Source organism: Scyliorhinus torazame, chromosome 13, assembly GCF_047496885.1.
Source record: "Scyliorhinus torazame isolate Kashiwa2021f chromosome 13, sScyTor2.1, whole genome shotgun sequence".
Taxonomy (NCBI): domain Eukaryota; kingdom Metazoa; phylum Chordata; class Chondrichthyes; order Carcharhiniformes; family Scyliorhinidae; genus Scyliorhinus; species Scyliorhinus torazame.
In genome coordinates this window covers 61,731,910-61,747,060 of record NC_092719.1, presented here as the reverse complement: position 1 = coordinate 61,747,060, position 15,151 = coordinate 61,731,910, and the positions used below count along the sequence as shown (strand labels likewise).

The following is a 15,151-nucleotide window of genomic DNA, read 5'->3' as shown; positions in this document are numbered from 1 at the left end:
TGAATGTCCATTGGTCGCGTCCTATCTAACTTAGCTATTGGTTGAGTGTGTGTGTGTGATGTTTCTGGTGCTCCCTCTAGTGTCTAGCTAGCCTACATGCATTTACATTGATGCACATCACCACATTCTCCCTTTTTTATATGTTCATATTTTCTGTACACTTTAAGAAAATTGAACAAAGAACAGGTAGATAAGTTAAGGTATATACAAGTCATGGAACCAGTGATTAAACAATAAGTCCAAATCATTCGTGTGAGTCCATAAACCATCAATCATCATGGTCAAATGTCTCTCTTGGTTATGAATGTCATCAACGTCCCTGTGCCACAGGAACCAAGAAGTGGTCAAATCTCTTCGCTGTCTGATTTGGAGTCCCTTTCTTTTTTCGATGTTTGTGATGGTGCTGTCGGATGGCATCTTGTGGCTGATAAGGTGTTGACGTTGAAGAGGTACCATCAATAGTATAATTCAATGTCATGGATGTGCCATATGGTGAAGTTGGATAAGACTGTACATACTGGTTCTGGCCACGTGCTGTGCAGGAAGGGTGATCCTGCTGAGAACCGTTGAAGCTTGTCGAATTGGAAACAGAATTGCTGCTCGCATAAATACCTAGTGATGGTGTGAATCTAGAACCTTGCATCTGATAGGAATATGCCATCTGGCCAGGCTGGGGTGTAGCAAATCCTGGGCCGTAACTAAAGCATCCAATCTGTAGTGCAGATTGCGTTTGCGGTAGCCCTCCTTCGGTCTTGATTCCATTAGTGGGCAATCCGGAGTACTAGCCTGTTTGAGAATATGCTGCATAGACTGCTGGTTGCTGCATGCCTGAATACTGGGTTTATCCAGCATGAGCTGTCATTGGCTGCACTGCTGGTGTGGAAAAAATGTGTGGATATAGCTGTGGTGAGTATTGGCGTATTCCTCTTGGACTGTTGCCGCTGCTTGTTATTACTGACCCAGTGTAATTGTTTTGTGATCCATCTCCTGTCGTTGTGGCATCTGCTATCATCCAGAGCGTGCCATCACTGAGGTTGCGGCACTCCCTGTCTGGAGTAAAGTCCGGCTTACGTGAATCAGAGTCGCGTTTGGTTGCTCCCCATCTGGAGTCTGGTCTGTTTTAACTGAGTCAGTGTCGGTTTGTTGATGCTCCCCGTCCGGAGTCTTAGCAGGTTCACTGAGATTTCTTGAAGCTGCACGTCTGGAGTCGGAACATGCAGGAATGCATTGACTTGTGGAGAGGTTCGAGCGAATGAGGGTGGAAGTAGCATGGTGTCACCGGAGTCACCAGTGGTCTCACAGTGATCGTCGAGTGCCTCTGTACACACTAGCTGAGGTCTGTCACTTTGCACATCTTGCATGGGAAGTGGGATGCTGTCGTCACTCGTCTCACATGCCGTGGGTAGAGCCTCAGTAGCTGCTTGTTGTTCACTTGGGTTGGGTAAATTGTCAGAGTCTTCATCTGATGGTGCAAACAATATGGGTGGACTGTCATTGTCTTGCTGGTGTCCTTCATTTGGGCATGAACTGTCATCGTCGCTCTGTTCTTCACTGTACCATGATAGACCGTCATGGTGGTCCTGCTGTGCACTGGAGCGTGGTAGACTGTCATAGTCGTCTTGCTGTTTACTTGAGCATGGCAGACTTGCATCGTCTGCTGCTAGTTGGTCAGAGGAGGTTGCTAGACCCTCATGGTCTTGTTCCTGCAAGGATTGCGCGTCGGAGTCTTGCGTTGCTTCTATCGTGGAGGCTGTCCACGAGCTCGCTGTGAAGGCTTGTGACACTGGAATCACATCTTGTGTGTGCAAGGACTGCGCTCTGGAGTCTTGCGTTTCTTCTATCGTGGAGTCTGTCCACGAGCTCGCTGCGGAGGCTTGTGACACAGGAGTCACTTCTGGTGGAGTCTTGCATGTCTTCTTTCGCAGAGTCGAGAACCCTGAGCAGTGCGTGGACCACGCTCTGTGTGGCAGCAGGCAGCTCTCTGTGGGCTTGTACCGCTCTCTGTCTCTTGGTTTCAGGCTGCAGCATCATCCTGCATGCACGAGTTGGGATGTCATATCTGCTGGGCTGAAGATCCTCAAATCCGAAGAACGAATCCGCGTCTGCGTTGGATTCAATACGGGGGTCACCAATGTGCAATATGTTTAGTTGCGGTTCGGATTTGGTACTGGGGTAGCCTCCCAAGGTGAAAGGTTTGTCCGAGTCATCGTCTTCTAGGACCATCTCATCACTGTTTGCGTCGGAGCTGGCATTGGGCTCGCGAGGTCCAGAGAAAATGTAAAGATCGATATTGAAGTATTCAAGCTCGGAATCATCGGTTTGGGCGTAGGTAACTGCTTGTTGCAGGGTTCTTCGGAGGTTTATTTCATTTCCTGGTTCAATTTGAGGCATTGTGCTGTCATTCCAGGTGAAGGAAGGTTGTTTTACAGCTTTAAAAGATTTTTTTCTTTGATTTGGGACGTTTCCCCTTTAAATGGGCATGGTCCGAGGCCTCTGACATCATGACGCATGTGACGTAGCGCGTTGGAAGCGATTGCGCATGCGCAGATCGCTGTTCCTTTACTTTGGGCCGTTTTTGCAATTGCGCATGTGCGGCTTCTCGCGCATGCGCAAACAGACCTTCCTGTTCTGTGCGCCTCTCGCGCAACTGCACAAGTGCCGTCCCATTAGAATTTGGCCGCCGATCAAAATCCTTCTCTGCTCCGGGATTTCGGCCTCGAGGTGGGTACTGGCACTTCTCTTACCTTTTCTTGCTGGTTGGAATGTGTTTTCCTCACAGTATTTGCCGAATTTGTCCAGGACTGCCTGGAAGTCGCTCCTGTTTTGCCCCTTGGAGAACTTGAATTTTTTAAAGCTTTCTTCTGCTCTGGCACCGGCGATGGTGAGGAGAAGCTCTGTTTTTTCAGGATCGGCCACTTCTTCTAGTTCAGCTGCCATCAGGAAGATTTCAAACCTTTGCCGGAATGCCCGCCAGTTTTCGCGGAGATCGCCGTGGCACTGGAGCTGCTGCGGAACCCGGATCTTGAACATCTTGCCTGGGTATCATTGCTGTTTGTCACTGTACACTGAGGTATGACTGTGTGGATTGAAACAGTTCACATCTGGTACCATGATTTGTTATGTTGTAGGTGTAACATAAGCGGCTTCCTTGTGGTGCACTTGACAAAGGAAGGTTCAGACGTGGAGATAACTTCAACACGTTTATTAAACTATTTACACTTCTATTACTCAGGTTCGACACTACTGCTAATCCTACTATAGCTACCCAGACTGACTAACCAGTTGCTGCAATCCACGTGGTGGGTGTAATACTGAATCAACCCTGTGCCTGTACTCACTGACTGTCTCCACTGGAAAGAGGCAGAGCATGTGTGTGGTGTCCTTTATATATGGGTTGGTGTAATGCGCCCCTGTGGTCACCTCCTTGTGTATCGTGAATGTCCATTGATCGCTTCCTATCTAACTTATCTATTGGTTGAGTGTGTGTGTGATGTTTCTGGTGCTCCCTCTAGTGTCTAGCTAGCCTACATGCATTTACATTGATGCACATCGCCACAGGTGGGTCGCCAGAGTATTACCCTGGGGTTCTGGCTTGCTAGTTCCAGTGACAATGCCACTAGGCCACTGCATCCAAGATGTTAAAAAAAAGTTATGCGGAGCTACCTGCAGGTGCCATGTTCATCATATTTTCGATGATTTGCTTGGAGCTCAATATGTCCATGCATACTTACTTTTACAATACCCAGGGCTAGCACGTGGTCAGTTCCAGCCCCACTTGACCCTGAGTCACAAGTTAATTGAATTAACCAATAATTCTTAGATAAATACCCGCCTTTGGCTCTTGGCTGTCCAATAATTACAGTCATCAGATTTGCAAATGTAAACACAATTACTTTTTTATTTGTAACACGAACTATAATGAAATATGCAGCAAATACAACTGGTTAACCATTATTGAATTCCTAATCCCCCAATTTAACTTGCCTCCTACCCCCTACACACACACACACAAGACAGACAAACACAGAGGAGAGGAGAAGGGTGAAAATAATAAGTAAAAGGAAAAAAAGTCTTTGTTTCACATGGTTTTCTTTAAGCAGACCTTCCTTCAAGGTAAGCTTTCAGCAGGTCTCTGTTTGTAGCCTGTAATGGGTTCACTGTACATTCATTGGAGAGAAAGAGAGAGAAGGTCCTTTCACCTGAGTTTCCAAGATTCAAACTGAGTTCCTTGGATCTCTGAAAGTCATTCCACTTGAGTAGGACCCAATCACCACCTGTTACCGGGCAGAATATGGCCTTTTGGCCAATCCATTGGTTGCCAGCCAATGAATTGAACCGAGTCCCACCCCATGACTCGAGTGCAAAGAAGGTTGGATCTTGCTGTCCAAAGCTAGCAGCACCATATACTATGTTGCAACTTCTTGAATGTCTCCTTCTCTCTGCTGCTTGATTCAAAGATACATGTCCATTAACCATCAATGGATCAAAAATGATAGCAGCGAAAATAAAGAAAGGGGAAACAAAGGAATCAGCAGGAAAGACCCCTACATTACTGTGTTTTAAGTTTATAATAATTACAGCATCAGAAGAAAATAAATATTGACTCCCCATTTATTATCAATGATAAAGCCTTTCACAAAGGAGAATATCATTGTTGGAGGCTCACCTTCAACATAAAAAGTATTCCAGATACCAAACGTAAAATAAAGGTTTATACATACACATAACCTGTTGGGACCATTTTCCAATGCTTGATAATTACCTAATTAAGAGGATCAATACTAGCCTGGAACATTAAGAGCTGTGGTTATCTGCACTGCCGGAACCATTACATTCCTTATGGTAGAGGTTTAACTGTAAGTGGCATAGCTTGATTAACTGCCTTGCTGCTGAAGTGTCAAATAGGACCTGGTCGAGTGCTGCACTTCGATTTGGTGATCATGGCCACTTTGCACCATCTTTTTAAGTGCCGTGGCTACCAGAGCACATCTGAGAGGCTGGGAATTCTGTGGTGAGTAACTCATTTCCTGATTTCCCTAAAGCCTGCCCACCATCTACAAGGTGTTAAGTCAGGAGTATGATGGAATACTCTCCACTTGCCTGGATGAGTGCAGCTCAAACATCACTCAAGAAGCTCGACACCATCCAGGACCAAACAGTCCATTTATGTCCCATCAATCTGCTTAAACAATCACTGCCTCCTCGACCAGCACACAGTGGCAGCAGTGTGTACCATTTACAAGATACACTGCAGCAATCACCATGGCTCCTTCCACCGCATCTTCCAAACTCATGATCTCCACCAGCTGCCAGGACAAGGACAGCAAATGCATGGGTACACCACCAGCTGCAAATTCCCCAGCAAGCCACACACCACCCTGATTTGGAAATATATCATCATTCTTTCACGGTCGCTGAGGCAAAATCTTTCCTCACAGCATAGTGTGTGTCCCGACATACACATGCAATTCAAGAACGTGAATCACCACCACCTTCTCAAGGACAATTAGCGATAGGCCTGGCCAACGCTGCCCACATCCTTTGAAAGAATTTTAAAAAATTCTTCCTGGCTCTTTCATGAGCAGTGGGCTCCCCTTTGCAAGGCCACAGTAGCCCCCAACATGGCTGTTGCCTGCCTCAGCTGCTTGAGCCACAAAGGTAGCTCCTCTCTTTAATTGGGCCCCGAATCACCTCACGTCCAATTAGCCCACTTACATTTAAAAATAGCATTGCAAAAATGATGCGGTTCAGGAATGGTGTTGTGACCTGGATCCAGGTGTCATGTTCTTGGGTCCTTGTTGAAAATCCAGCCCCCTGGGCCTGAGCTTGCAGGTAGGCAGTCTATGTCTGTCGTCTTCAGCGTATCTTTAATGTATTTACTCTCCTCTTCCAGTGAGAAAAGTTCAATAAAAACAAAACCTCAGATTTAAATTGGTCTTGAAGCCCCCTCACATTTTGTACTAAAAGCCACCACTGATCTTGCAGGTCAGGAATCAAAAGCACTGTACGAAGCAGACAAAATGCAAGCGAGTCCAGGACTCAGCGTTTTCCAGTGCCCATATATTCCCAACTGCTGGAAGCAATTTCACCATCAGAAATGTTCAGGCTGGGGGTGGTGCAGTGGTTAGCATCAAGGACGCTGGTTCGATCCGGGTCTCAAGTCACTGTCTGCATGGAGTTTGCACATTCTCCCCGTGTCTGTGTGGGTCTCACTCCCATAACCCAAAGATGTGCAGGAAAGGTGGATTAGCCATGCTAAATTGCCCCTAAATTGTAAAAAAAATGACTTGGGCACTTTACATTTAAAAAAAAGAAATGGTCAGGCTGTAGTCTGGTCTTTTCATGTTAAAAGAAGTCTTCGGAATTCAGCGTTCAAAAGAATGCATCAGAGAAGCTAGACTTCCTTGACATTTTGATGTGATAACAGGGGGTAAATTACAATTTAGACTCATAACAAAAACATTTTTCTCAAGTAATTAGAAGCGACAGCCAGGGATTTCAAGGTTCCTCATAGCTCTCTGAACACAATGGGAGATATCGAACAGTTCTTCTCCACAACTCAGCAGGTTCCCAAGGCTGACGCAAGAACAGTATGAAACATGTCTCCGGAAAATCAATATGAGGCCAGTAAACTTAACTTATTAATGGCAGTCCAGCTCAATGGAAGTATCTTTCCCCACAAAAGGATTCATTCATTTCCAAATGGTTCCAGAATTGATTATTTACTGCTGGTCACTCAGGTAATGGTTGGTGCTCAATGCACTTGTCAGCTCTTGAAACAGCTGCTAATGTTATGAATGGGTTGTCAGCTGAATGGAAGGGTAACTGAGCTTTCTGTGATACAATTGAAATCTGATATTAAAGGAAATAATGTGGGGATTTACGAGGTCATGAAAATGAAATGAAATGAAAATCGCTTATTGTCACAAGTGGGCTTCAAATGAAGTTACTGTGAAAAGCCCCTAGTCACCACATTCCAGCACCTGTTCGGGGAGGCTGCTACGGGAATCGAACCGTGCTGCTGGCCTGCCTTGGTCTGCTTTCAAAGCCAGCGATTTAGCCCTGTGCTAAACAGCCCCATGAGCATAAATGAGGTCCTTGTTACGATTTCTTAAATTTGACACAGATCACACACTAAGCATAAGCATGTCTCAAATCCTTTCTCCCATATGTGGTTAGGTCAAATGAAAAGGTTCTGGTTGGTTGATACCCTGACCTTTTTCTCCATCTTCATCACCACTATCCTTCACCTTGTCAAGAGCAAGAAGGTTCCCAGTGGAGTGGACATTGTCCACAGCAAGGTTTTTCAAAGGACGGGTTGCGCAGTTCCCGCGGTGGTCCCGATCGCAGGAGGAGCGCCCAACATCCGCGACCGGCTTTTACATCGGGAATTGGAGCCGCTGCCGCCTTGTCAATGGAAATAAATTAGGCTGTGTGGAGTCTTCCGGCCAGAAGAGGCATCAGAGAGCAGGTCACAAACCCTGCACTTGACAGTCAGCACCCTCCAGGCACCAAATCACATAGCAATGTTGCTTCAAATTTCAGCTGCTGGCAAGCAAGGCAGGTGAACTGTGAAGATGAATGGTTTTCTTAAAAGTAAACCCAGAGACTCAAATAGGCAGTTTACCTATTGGACAGATACTCACAACAGAATCTGCTGGAGAGAGCTGCTCAGAAGAGTCCAGGGCAGGACAGAGCAGTGCTAGTGTTAGAGCTCCAGGGCCTTTGGTTAACAGCCAACAAAGAAGAAACTTAACTCGGGGACAAAGCAGTGTAAAGATGATTTCTTGAGGTATGGTTTTGTCAATTGTGACAATGTAAATAAGGATGCAAAGCCATTTGAGTTATATGCAGGGAACTGGCAAAGGAGAGGAGAAGTTTCAGAATTTGAAAGAGAAGTGGTGGGTGAAAAATGATTTTTGAGGTTGCGACCCCAGAGTCAGTTCTTAAGTTAGAGCTGACTCCAAATTAAAAGGCTACACTGCTGTAGCTGACTTGCAATACCACATTAAAAATATATCAAAAGCCCACAAGGCTGGCAGCATTCTGGTGTAATATCTCGCTGAGTATCCAGTGCTGTGTAAAACATGTATTTTGTTGCTATTGCCCTTCATGATGACCTACATGTGAGAGGTTGAATTTTCCGTTTTCATAAAGATGAGGACAGCGCAAAGGAACTGCCTGAAGTCTGCTCCTGATATGTGCACTGCCCTATCTTCCTTTGAACCTGATTCAAGTGAGATTGTGAGGACCCTTTCACATTAAATGTCAATGAACATGGCGTGTGTTGCGAAGGTGAGCCTGCTTGAGTCACTAAGGTCGGCCGGGATGGGTCCCGAAGGTTGACTGTTGTAAAAAGTGGGTCCTGGGAAAAAAGTTTGGAAAACACTGGTCTACAGGATGGACAGAAAACTTTTCAACCTCAACCGGTTGAAATCATAGAAGAAAATGACACTGACATCGCTCATGAAACATCACCACATGGATGACATTGCCATTTCCACTCTCTCAGAAGAGAATCTCCAAGCCATGCTTCACATCTTTGCAGAAGCATACCAAAAAATTGGTCTCAGCCTCAATCTCAAGAAAACTCAAGTCCTTTACCAACCCACCCCAAGGCAAGATCTGGTCTTTCTCTCCATCATTATCAATGGTGAAATCCTGCCAAACATGGAACATTTCCCATACGTGGGGAGACATCTCTCTTCTGACGATGGCACCGATGCAGAGATCCAACATTGTATCCAATACGTGAATGTCTGTTTCGAACCCTATGGACGAGGACCTTTGACGACCACGACATCTATGCTGACAACAAGATCTTTGTGTACAAGGTAGTTGTCCTCCCAACTCTTCTATATTGCTCAGAAATCTGGACTATGTAAAGATGCCACCTCAATTTACCATAAATGGTGACTGAAACGGATTCTCCGTGTCAAATGGGAGGACAGGCATACTAACATTAGTGTCCTTATAGGAGCCAAGAGCACCAGCATTGAGGTCATGATCATCCGAAACCAACTCCGCTGAGCCAGCCATGTGCTTAGAAGTCCCAGCATCCAAAGCAAACCTTCTTTGCCCAGCTCAAAGACGGCTTTCGAACCAGAGGAGGACAAAAGAAGGTCTTCAAGAAATGCAACATAAACTTCAATACTTGGGAGACACTAGCTCTACTTGGAGGAACCTCCTGATTTTCGAGAACATCCAATGGCAAGAGGAGGCCCGGAAAAGGAGCCTGTGAAAGGAATGCCAGCGATCTATAGTCCAAGGACCGATCTCACCTTTTGGAAAAACCTGTCAAGTGAAGGATTGAAGATGCAGCTCTAGGATCGGGCTAATCAGCCACGCAAGGATCCACAGAACCGGCGACCAGTAACACGGAGTATCTGAGGTGGACAACCATACTCGTTCGTGGGTGATCATGAAGATTACATACTCTCCAAACCCATTCTATCCATTATAGTTCCTTGAATAAAATAAAATTCTCCTGACAAACCCAAGTTCAAACAAAAACTTTCTTCACTTTCTGTGACTCCAAACTCACTTTATAGTGAAAAGAACCTTTTCTTTTTATAAATTTAGAATACCCAATTCATTTTTTCCAATTAAGGGGCAATGTCGCCTGGCCAATCCACCTACCCTGCACATTTTTGGGTTGTGGGGGCAAAACATGGGGAGAATGTGCAAACTCCACACAGATAGTGACCCAGAGTCGGGATCGAACCTGGGACCTTGGCGCCGTGAGGCAGCAGGGCTAACCCACTGCGCCACCGCGCTGCTACCTTTTTAATGGAATTAATGGCCTCATGACAAACCAAATTTTTAACAAAATAGAACATATTTTCCTTTCACTTTATTTGAATTTTAAACATACTTATAAATGCTAAACACTAATAATATAAAACATTAACCCACCAAATAAAAATGGCTCCCGATGTCTCCTGCCTCCGCGCGATGAACCTGGACCGAGAAAAAAAACGCAAATAAAAAAAAGTGTAAAAACTCACCTAACATCGAGGCAAGCCAGCCAAGTTAGTGCTGTCCTGGGGTTTTTAATAAAGGCAGTTCAGCAGGTGACAAAAGTCGGATCTTGTTGTCAATTAATAATGATGCTCTTTAGAGTTGCCAGGTATCAAATGATACCACCACAAGGCTTTACCAATCAAAGGACCACACAACCAGTTAGTCAGTCCAAGTTCAAAGATGGTTTATTTGCACACAAGGATTACTTTGACATGCAACACAAAACATTACAGGTTAAACTACACCAAACAACTACAATAACCTATACTTAACTTCAGGGCAACCGACTCTATGCAGATGGACAAGGCCTTTGTCCAGATCTTGCATGGCTGGGTGGAAGAAGTGGCTCTGTTTCTGCCGGGCTCATCCGCCTGGTCGCGATCGTTGTCTTGAACTTGTCTGTCTGGTTGTTATGCTGCACTTGGGTTGGCCTAGGCCGGATCCAAGAGAGACCGAGCACATGGCTGTGTCTCTTCTTATCCCTCTGGGATTTTGTGCTCTTTGGGGCGGTCCTTAACTTGGACCCAATAATTCTACAGGCTTCGATCACTGCCTTCGATTTTGGCCAATAAAGGGGCGGGTGCCTTGATGGCTGGGCATGTCCTTAGCGGTCATTGACCTTGGCTGTTTGGGCTCCCTGAGTAAAGGGAGTGGCGGCGATTAGTCTGTATCTGTATCGGTTACCTGAGTACAGTTCTTTTGTTCTGGGGAAATGGGCCACTAGAATGCAAACGAGCGGGGGTTTCGATCGCGTCTAGATATCTGGATTGTAAATACACACACAAGCTCTGAGTCTGTCAGAGTCCTGGGTTGGCCATAATTCCCATGGTCCTTTGCAGGTGGCCATCTGAGATGGCTACAATCTGGAGTATAAACATGGCACGCTTCCAACACGCATGCCCCATGCCAACGCTTGGGATGGGGTGTGGTGCCATAGTGACCCATAACCTTCTGTCTGTTTTCGGACATGGTGTATTAGGCAGAATTTTGGAATTGCTGTTTTACAGATGTGAAGCAGTGGTCAGGAATGGAACATTGGTGCATAGACACTGATCAACAGGAAATGACTAATAATGATAAAAGCAGAAAATGCTGGAAAACTCAGCATTAGTGATGAGCGAACATTTCGAGTCTGTGTTAGTCTTCTTCAGAGCTCTCCTTTGTAAGGCAACTGCAGACCCCAACGTGGCTGTTGCATGGGCACCAAGTGATGATAGGAATTGACCAATGGTCTAATTTACAATATAGCAGGAATGAATTGTTATGCCAAGTAACTTAAGCACATGCTTTATTTTTAAAGGCTGCTCCTTCTCAATTACCCCAACAAACAGAATGTTGAGAGGTTTTAGGGACAAATATGTACAAAGATACAGTTGGAGGTATTATCCTCACCCAATTGTGTTGCCAGTCTCTTACTGCTCATCCTTGCAGCATGTGTTTTAAACCCTGAACTTTTGCTGCTTTGCTTGTCCCTGACTTCTAACTTGGAATCTACACAATGCTACTCTGTAATGAGGGCCCGATCCTCTCAATCATATGCTTCCACTATTAAATACTTTCCACAATTCTATCCAACTGGTCTCCACTCATCTAATTTTTCTATAATCCAAGTTGTTTCCTGTCTCTGGTCAATCACAAAGGAATATAACTTCAAAACACAAGTCGGTATTGAAATATTAACTTGCATTGACACTGGCATTAATTAGTTCCAATAAAACAATAATGAAAACTACTTGACAGACATTTTGAATGATCCCATTGCCAAATGCCTTAATGGATTTTCAATGCACTATGCTCTCAATTGAAGTGTTACTTATGTCGGTACTCCAGAGCTTTCATGTCGTCACAATTGTGAAATTGAGGACCAATAAGATCAGCAATTGTATCCCCACCTGCCCGGTAGCAAAGTTCGGAGGCAGACGGCATTTAAGCAGGCAGTAGACCATGGATTAGGCACTCTGCCTCCTTTCTGCCTCTGTCCTACCAGGTCTGGGGAAGGAAGGCTCATGAACAGCCTGCTGCCCGAATGCAGCCATTATGCAGCTAATTGATGTCCACTTAAAGGCCTTATACTGTCTCCGCAGGCATATAACCAGTGGTGGGCAGGGGAGTCATTATGTGGGGATCCTGAAAAGCAAACCTTTTTGGGGATTCTTGCAGGCTATCAGGGGGTTCCTCTTTCAAAGGCACTCAGTGCCTGATTGAGGGATCTGGCATCAAGAACTGAGGAGTTGGGGGGCTCTGCTATGAGCTTTTGTCTTTTCTTCTGACCCCACTTGTCATAATATACACCAGTATATTATGGTGCAGACACACACACACACTGATGGATATGCAGTGGGACCAATCAGCATACACAACACCGCAGCCAATCACCAGTGAGAGCACACGCACTATAAAGACAGGGGACAGGAGAGTTCCTGCTCATTCTAGTAGCAGCCAGCTCGGAGCACAGAGCTCACAGCCTGCAACACAGACATTCACCATGTGCTGAGTGTATCACCTGGTTAGGACTAGGCAAGGGTCAACAGTTAAAGCTGGTATTGCATTTACCCACAGTTCAAGTATGTTAACATAGTTAACCTTATAATAAAATAGAGTTGCACCACTTCCAGTGTTGGTGACCTGTTTGTGATCCAGAACACCCAACACATCGCCACTCACCCCCAGTTAGTGACCCTCATGCAACCCTCACTCACCCGTGGACTGGGTCCATCAGTGATTGTAAGCCTCTGTTGGGTGCACTACTGGAGGAGCCATCTCTCCAAGTGGTGCTGACATGCAATGGAGAGCTTCTGCCGACTGACTAGCCAGCAGTCGGGTGCCTAAGTCCCAGGGAAGGTCCAATGCTGCCCAGTTGAGTGCCTGATGGGCACTAAATTCCGGCCAGCCTTCCCCAATTGAGGTAATGTAGAGCTTGCACCTGTTCTCTAGCCAGCAGGTGAGATCCCTGTCATCGACATTAAATTCTGCCCAAAGTCCCCAGACAGGTTAATTAGTTGAACAAGCAAATATGCTCCATTGTCTTCACCTTGCCAGTTTTCTTGTTCCAGTGAATGTCTTAGCAATGTTACTGTGAACAACTAAAAGTCTTGTCACCTGTAAAAAAAACTGCTTGGGAACAAGTGACTGAATGGAAAGGCCTCTGTTTCGATGTAATGCCTTATTTTGGAATCAGATAGAACAGAGGATTTAATTTAATGCTATGTATTTTTCTTGTACACGGAATTAATGTCTGTTGTTTTATTGTTCCAATGGCTTATAGCTCCCTGTGGATCATTGAGATAATTAGATCTTCAATATTTGTTCAGTTACTGTACAAAGTAATAGAGCTGACAATAACTTGGGTTGTACAGTGTCAAATCATGCATTTGATGCAGATGTCTTGTCTAATGCCATGTAGTTTGGAACCTGCTGAAACAGATCTAATTAGCTGTGTACTCAAAATTGTTTCCAATGTGATATATCATGCTGGTTTGAACATAGCATACGTGCCAAGTTATTTTGTGTGCCACAATAAGGTGCCTTTGCTTTTGTCGATCTATCCAGAACCGCAGTTAGATTCTGCTATGGAACAGAAATTGCTGCAGAACAATTCAGTGCACATATGGCCCAAGTAAATAGTTTAAAGGGGAGTGGGTAAATGTCTATGATTATTCAGAATGTCTTGTGTCTTATTCAGCTTTAAGATGCATTTCAAACCCTTTCCCCTGCACAATGTTTTGTCACTGTCATCCCCACAGAATCAGCAATAGCTCTTGATGAAATTTCTGTCACCTTTTGTTACCTCCAGATTCAACTTTTCAAACAAACCCCAACAAACCTCCCCCGCCCTGTAGGAATCCTACGATTCTAGAAACAAAATGGAACAAATTGAACACTGCCATTCATAACCAATCCCTCACTAAGGCCTGCTCAGCCATTAAGCTCCTCTTTCCTGCTGAGCTCCACTAATTAGCTGTCCTTGGTTTGCATCAAATGCAAAATCCTTGTCCATTTACAAATCAATTCATAACTTTAGTCCCACCTATCTCTTCAACCATACAGATGAATTATGCTGTATTTTCCCCTAATGCTAAGCATTGCCACCTTCTGTTACTCCCTTATTGTTAATGACACTGATCTTTGCACTCCTTACCTGTGCCTTGTAGATGGTGGTCAAGCTTTGGGGAGCCAGGACATGAGTTACTCGCCGTAGGATTCTAGATGTACTGGTAAGTAAGGTTTTCCGTCAGCAGTATGTAACTGGAAATTTCTACTGCCGAATTCTCTTTTGCCATGTACTATATTTGGTCTCTGCTGCACAAAAAAGCAAAATGTTGATTGCTAGCATATGCATAAGTAAGATGCATTTTGAGTAAATATCCATCTTATTTCATGTTTTCCAGCAATAAAAGGTAAATCCATGCCAACGGCCTATACAACATAAACTACATTGGTAATTTCAATGGTTTCACTGCCAATTCCTTAATGAGTCAGAAATGTATTTTCTGAACATTCCTGGTATTTCCTGACGCTGTATTGCATGGCATTCTTCAATTCTAAGAAGCTGTAAGCTATCAAACAAACACTGCATTAAATGGAATGATCCTACAATAAAAAGCAAAACTAAAATGAATATGGCAAAATGATTTCAGGTTACTTAAAGGAGAAAGGCCCTTTGACATTCTGCAGCATTCTCTCAGTTGGGGATTCCTTCTTTTCATTATTCACAGCCAGTGTATTTACAATATGACTCATTCACTTCGAATTGTCATAATTGAGGTGTCACCATCTGGAGCATCTCTTCCACTTGTTCAGGTCATCTGGGATTAATGACAATAATTTGAAGTTTTTGACCCTAAATTTGCTTGGGTGTTGATTCCAGCAACCAGAGCGGGTAGAGTCAGTTGGAAGGATTTTTATTTTCATGGGGCAGACAAATACAAGTCTCACATCCATCCCTGACATCCAATAGCCATGCTACCAGAAATTACAACTATGCTGTTCCTTTGATTGGATTGGACAAGATCATAATGACATCCCCATCTGATCCTATCACTGATTTATTCCACTCAACCAGTGTTCCTTCACCCACCATCCATTTGATCCTTGTACTGATCTAATCACTCCATCTGAGTCTAGAACT

At 44.7% G+C, this 15,151-nt stretch overlaps 2 long non-coding RNA genes across 2 annotated transcripts in view; one reads left to right on the top strand and one right to left on the bottom strand.

Annotated features, from left to right (window-relative positions):
• LOC140388061 (uncharacterized) overlaps positions 1–15,151 on the bottom strand; it is a 154,527-nt gene that overhangs the window by 87,832 nt on the left and 51,544 nt on the right. The window contains exon 2 of the long non-coding RNA XR_011934075.1: positions 14,162–14,322. This is a non-coding gene — a long non-coding RNA (uncharacterized lncRNA). The remainder of the gene's footprint in view (positions 1–14,161; positions 14,323–15,151) is intronic.
• Positions 1–15,151, top strand: part of LOC140388062 (uncharacterized) — a 205,333-nt gene that overhangs the window by 156,506 nt on the left and 33,676 nt on the right. Inside the window, exon 2 of the long non-coding RNA XR_011934076.1 lies at positions 14,175–14,237. This is a non-coding gene — a long non-coding RNA (uncharacterized lncRNA). The remainder of the gene's footprint in view (positions 1–14,174; positions 14,238–15,151) is intronic.